Source organism: Nelumbo nucifera, chromosome 8 (assembly GCF_055504915.1).
Source record: "Nelumbo nucifera cultivar China Antique chromosome 8, China Antique-T2T, whole genome shotgun sequence".
In the NCBI taxonomy this organism is placed as follows: domain Eukaryota; kingdom Viridiplantae; phylum Streptophyta; class Magnoliopsida; order Proteales; family Nelumbonaceae; genus Nelumbo; species Nelumbo nucifera.
The window spans coordinates 19592180-19598824 of record NC_142656.1 but is presented as its reverse complement, the minus strand read 5'-3'; the positions used below and the strand labels follow the sequence as shown (position 1 = coordinate 19598824).

At 36.3% G+C, this 6645-nt stretch overlaps 1 non-coding gene across 1 annotated transcript; it reads left to right on the top strand.

Moving 5' to 3' along the window:
* Nucleotides 1–6051: 6051 nt before the first annotated feature.
* Nucleotides 6052–6124, top strand: TRNAE-CUC (transfer RNA glutamic acid (anticodon CUC)). The gene has a single exon. It is a non-coding gene; the product is annotated as a tRNA-Glu (tRNA).
* Nucleotides 6125–6645: the final 521 nt, after the last annotated feature.

The following is a 6645-nucleotide window of genomic DNA, read 5'->3' as shown; positions in this document are numbered from 1 at the left end:
AGTGCTTTTATAAAAGTGCTTTTATAAGTGTTTTCATAAAAGTACTTTCTTACAAGTGCTTTTGTAAATGTCACTTCATAAATATACTTTTATAAAAATGTTTTCATAAAAGTACTTTCTTACAAGTGCTTTTGTAAATGTCACTTCATAAATATACTTTTATAAAATTCAACTAGGGATAATTTTATAAGTGGTATTTTAAAATTCAACTAAGGATAATTTTGGAAGAAAAAAATTGAATAAGTGTTTATTGTATAAGCACTTAAAAAACTGAAAAATTGGGCTTAAAAAATAAGCACTTATTTCGAACTTATTTCTCAAATATCAATAAGTGCTTAATGGTCCAAATAAGCACCTATTTTTAAGCACTCCCAAACATGGCCTAAATAATCAAAATCTATTTTCCCATTATTTATAATTTTTAGAGAAAATGTTGATGGTCATGCAACATAAAAATTTTAGGGTTAGCTTAATTTACAATTAGAATCAAAATCAAAATCGGAATTGGAATGGTCTATTCTCAGTCTGTTTGGTTCAGACAGAAAATGAAATTAGAATTAGAACCAGCTGGAATGGGGGATTTCATTTTTAGGGGAGAGGGAGGAAAGGACCATCTCATCAAATGGAGGAATGCCATCCCACACCAAAACTGAAAACGAGATTCTAATTTCACCTCATCAAACAGTTGGAACCAAATGGCTCATTCTGATTCCCATATCCTTATTCTCACGAACCAAACATGGCCTTAATTGATGAATGCGCGTGAAAATCAAGTGAGGGGATGTTTTTTTGGGTTCCTTTGACCTCCTTGTTAAGTCTTCGGAAGAACGAGGAAGGTATGCAGAAAAGGCACAAGTAGAATGAGAAGTCAGCGAGTCAAAATAATATCAGTGGAAGAGAAACCGGCAGACTCGGCCGCTGGCCTGAAAACTCCGGACGAGTCAAAATCGGTTTGTACGCAGTTGAAGGACGTCTACATCCATTAAACCAAATTGACAGCTGACTAACAAAAATCAGTCCTCACATTTGATGAGATTCAATAAGGGTTGGTCTTAGCAATGAATGAGACTTTTTAAGTTTGAACAAATAACGAAATACTTTGGCTTCATCTCCGGATCTTGTTTGATACGAACCCTTGAATGCGGTGCCTTGGCCGGTCCGTTTCTGTAATGGAAAACAACCTAAAAAGTAAAAGACTTTAGAGAACTGGTCCAACAGCAATGGCTAAAACTTCAGTCTTGATGGGTCATAGGCCATAGCCTATCACATATGATATATCTAATTAGCTGGGTGGATCGGACTGGACCCCACTTAACAAAATTCCTCAAAACTAGCTGCAATATTGAATTTTTATTTGTTTACAGCAATGGCTACAACTACAAGTCTTGGTGGGTCATGGGCCATAGCCTATCACATATGACATATCTAATTACCCGGGTGGATTGGACTGGATCCCACAATTAAATGGGCCCCACTTAACAATATTCCTCGAAATTACCTGCAGTATTCAATTTTTATTTGTTTATTTATTTATTCATTATTTTTCGAACCAGTATTTCCAATCTACCATTGAATCATATGGTTAAACCGGTCGAACCATCAGCCAATAATAATTTCAGCTTGGGTTAATCCCAAACAAAGCTACAAACCACATTGACTTAGGTTGTGTTTTATACTATTGTCACTTCTAGTTAGGGGTGTCAATGGACCAGTTTTGGGTTGGCTCCATCCAAATCAAAATTCATTTGAACAGATTGGATGAACCAATAAGACATATTGAATTTGGACGGACTGGATGGACCAATATGACATATTGGATTGGACCTGGTCCGTACATAATGAATTTATATTGGATTGAGTCAATATCTAGTCCATTGATAGAAGATAAAAACATAGGTGTCAATGGACCAGATTTGAGTTGAAACCAATGTAAATTAACAGGAATTTGAACAGATTGGACAGTCTTTGGACCAGTCCAAAATGGTCCAAAATATTCATTGGACTGGATTGGACCAGGTCCATTTGTAATGGATTCACATTGGACTGGACCGGATTGGACCAAATCCAATCCAATTGACACCCCTACTTCTACTTGCAACATTTTGTATTGGTTAATGCAAATTTTTGAGAAATTGTCTTGTCACATGACATCATATTACCACTTCCACTAAAAAAGCATAAGCATTGGATTAGGTGTTAGCATTTATAATAAAAACATTAAATTTTACATTTCCTCGAGAAAAGGTACCCAATATTGTATTGATAATTCAAAGCATTTATGATAAAAAAATTTGCATTCTCATAAAATTTATATTGACAAACCTAAATGGTTGTAAATAGAAGTGGCAATAGTACCAAAGACAACCTTAATTAAAACCCATCAATTCAAATGGTTGAACTGTCGACCCACTTGACCCAAGCAATGGGTCATGGATCTATGTACATGTATCTATGTATCTATCTATGTAGGACATTTATAAAATTATTATTTATAAATGTATTATATTTTGCATATATTATTTATTTATAAAAATATAAATCCCATTTGACTTGAATGATTGAATCATTGACCTGCCACCAGGAGGGAAAAACAGGTCAATCTCTAGATCGGTTTTTAAAACACTGGTTCCATGAAATGAACCTCTTTTTCTTTCTTTATTGTTGGACAAGTAGACCGAGCTGGGTGAGCCGGATCAAACAAGATTAAAACTGGACCAGAAGTTACCAACCAGGCCTGGTACAATTGCCAGACTTTACGCAGCCTTGGACTGTATCAACCTCTTCTTGGTGCAATCACCGATGAATTGAACAGCACTGACAGATGCACTGCTTCTCAGTTCAATTGGAAAGACACACTTGATTCTTCTCTTCTTTTCCTTTTCCTTTTCAAAGCTTGAAGCAGGGCAATGGACCCCCACCATGTGAATGGATTCTCTCACACTCCAACCACACTCTTCACTCTCACCCATTTCATTATTCCATCTTCAACTCAGTCTGCCACCTACAACAATAAACAAATTCTGACTCAATGTAATCCACCAAGCACCCCTAAATCAACTCCAGCTTCTCAATCTGCTAGCTGTTGATTGATTCCAACTAGTTTATTCAGTTTGTCCTTTCTACAATGTCTAGAACTTGTTAGTGAATTGATTAGAGTTTAAAGAAAACCCAAAACCACAAACTTCTTTTGGTGATTTAAATAATGAATCTTCCTACATTTAGGGGTCCACCCTATCAAACACAAGTAGACACTTTCTTACCAGCTCTCAGTAGCTCTTAACTCTTTAGCTTGTTCCTCAATTAAGATACTTCACCTAGGAATTCCATATCATGCGCCGCGATTCGAGCTTTTTTGTATTTCAGGGTCATTCTTTAATTATACTCCTCACAAATGCTACATTATTGAAGCTCGAAACCCTAGACCTGGAAACATTTTTTTTTCCCTGGTTTGAAACATGTGTGTCATAATAACAGGGCACCCAGAAAGTGCAAGTCTGAACTCCAGCTTCTCATTGCTTCCTGCTTCACTGATCTGAGTGATGTCTTTGATAGGGATGATCATTTCTGCCCGGGCCCTTACCAAAATTTTCAGGCCTTGTCAGGCTGTCACAAGTTTTTCAGGCCCTGTCAGGTCTGCATTCAAACTGCAATAAAGTGGGCCCAGTTTGGTATCTAAAATCTTAGACGTGAAAGTGGGGTTGCAATTTGGGCTGGAGTAGACCAAACTCAACTTGAAAATGTCAGGTTGGGTTTGGTTGAGGATTGGGTTAGGATTAGGGTTGATTTTTGTAAACCTGACTTTACTTCAAATTTGTCTAAGGTTGACCTCTCTGACCTAATCTGAACTCAGCTCTACTATAGGAGTGTTTCGGGTTGAGATGGATTGGGTTGATGATTGGATTAAGATTAGGGTTGATTTTTTTTTTTTTTAAATTTGACTTTACTTCAGATTAGTTTAAGGTTGATCCCTCAGACAACTTGACCCAACCTGAATTCAACTCTATTATAGGGATGCAACATGTGCAAATTCAAGGTGGGCTTTTGTTAAATTTTGAATGGGCCTTAGCTCGAAGTAATGTAAAAATGATAAGTCAGACCAATCCGAATTACACCCCTACTTCTACATACCATCATAATCCATTTATTTTAACTCTTTATGTTGTTCTTATTTAGAAACTTCAGCTTTTAGATTTGCCGAGGATTTCATATTATGGCGCTGCCGTTAGAGCTTTTGTATTGGATGGTTATTCTTTAATAGTTTAATTATACTTTACCACTAAATGCTACATTCAAGTTCTTAGACCCTAGGAACATTTTTATTTTTTTTGGCAGCGTGCAGAAAAGGAACTCAGATTTGCTTCTCTCACCAATCACTGTAAATCGCAGCTGCACATTAGGGAGTAGGGACAATCACTAAATTGAATTTAGGACTGTTAATTTTTTGACAATATTTAGATGGTTGATAAAAAAACTAGATACACTCGAATTTGTGTCTTTTTTAAATGTCATTTAACAGCTGATTAACGGTAGGTACTGAATTGACACGTTTTGAAAAGTCAGTACTGAATTGTTGCATTTTAAAATTTTAGAGCTAAAATGGCACTACGCCCAAAGTACAAAATACTAATCGAGATTTTTCCCAAAAAAATTATTTAGTTATGTAGATAAACCTGGATGTCTATCTTGGGCAATCCAAAAGGTTTACTCCTCTGAAATTCCATTTCTTGATCACCACTGGAGGTAGGTACCTTGGTTTAGAAATGCATAATAATTTTCTATGTATCAATTAATCAGGCTCGGACCAGATTAGATGGGTGGACCATGACTTAGTGAGCTTTTCAGATCTTAGTTATTTATAAGGACCGGATCAGATGGTTGGACCAAGACACATTATTTTCGTTTTTTTTTTCAAAAATAGGTCAGGGGTAGGAGATTCAACCACTAGTATTTTGTATTTTAATAACCCACAAATATGATATGTATTGATCCATATGAATCGATACATAATGAAATTTTGAACTTTGATTTCAAATACACCACAATGTACGGGGCCTACACCATAGTACCAAGGACATTCTTAATGGTTCATATGCGGTGAATGATCTAATGGACAGTTAAAAGCAGTGGAAATGATTTTTTTTTTTTTTTTGTCAAGTCTAACAACATTGTATTCGGATGCAACATTTAAACCTACAATCTTTCACTTACTTGGTAACTGCTGAGGCCTTCTTAGGCTGTGTTTGGTTTGGAAGAAAAGGTAGGGAAAGGAAAAAAAAAAAAAAGGTAGGAAAACCTTAACAAATCTTGTATAGGTTTCCCTATACCTTTCTCTATTTTTTCTTTCAAACCAAACACAGTTTTAAGGGGGAAAAAAAAGCAGAAGTGATCTTAAATTCTGTCTTCACTACATTTGCTGCCTAAATGTAAACTGAAGACCAACAGTTGATGCGTTAGATGATTCCACAGTTCACACACTTGAGAAGGTGTGTTTGGGTAGCTGAGCTCTAAAGTCTAAATTCAACATCAGGAGTAGGTAGGTTGGTCCTTAGACAACAGCATTATCTAATATATTACAAATTACATACAACAAAAGCCACGGGAGGCCTTGAAAAATGTGTTCCAGCTTTTTTTTAGGCTATATTTGGTTTGAAGGAAAAGGTAGGGAAATGGAGAAAAACATATATAAGGTTTGTAAAGGTTGCCCTATTTTTTCTTTCAAACCAAACACAACCTTAAGGACTTCTTTTGGGTGGGGTGAAGTGGTCCAAAGAACCACCTAACTCTTGGAATCTTTGCATGGTTCCTGTCTTTTGGAGCCTCTACTTCAAATTTCAAAAGTCTTAAATGTTCAAAAGAGGGAGAGCGTGAGGCCAAATGTTTTGTTTCAAATTTCAGCTTTAATAATTGAAAAGTGGAGCCGAGCTTGTGGATTACGATCAATGGCCCATCTCACATCAGGGAATACTTTAGAGTTTAGACAACATGACCCACTCCTCGGGGTTAACGGAGTCAGTGTCCTTATAAAATATTAATGACATAATGATATCAACTTCCGTTGTAGTCTAGTTGGTTAGGATACTCGGCTCTCACCCGAGAGGCCCGGGTTCGAGTCCCGGCAACGGAATACTTTTTTCCAAAATAAAAGATAAAATGACCATTTTACCCTTACATGACTCGAGTAAGTCCCCAGGAAATTTTCATCTCTCTATTCAAGAATTAAGCAGACATTGTCTCCAACTTTTGTTTTGTTCTTTTGGGGGGGTTAAAAAAAATACATGATTGCATTTAAAACATGATATTGTACATCTAAGCTCCTCGAGTGTACTCATTCATGAATTAGGTTACACATTCTGAGCAGCATTACCACTGAGTTTCAATAATTTTCCACCAATTGAAGGGTCAGGATCTAGCCAAATATACTGCACAAAAAAGTGGGGTCCATTCAGGAGTAGCAACTTTTATAATGGGCTTCTCACTTGAAAGACATTCAAAGCATTTTGTTGCCCTAATTTCCATCTTAAACAGACCAGTGTCCATATAAAGATGATTCTTTGACTGTGAAGCATGGTCATCTTTTGTATTGTAGCACACTTGAAGTAGTAGCTTTAAATGCTATTCAAATTTGATGCGACTTAAGATGCATCT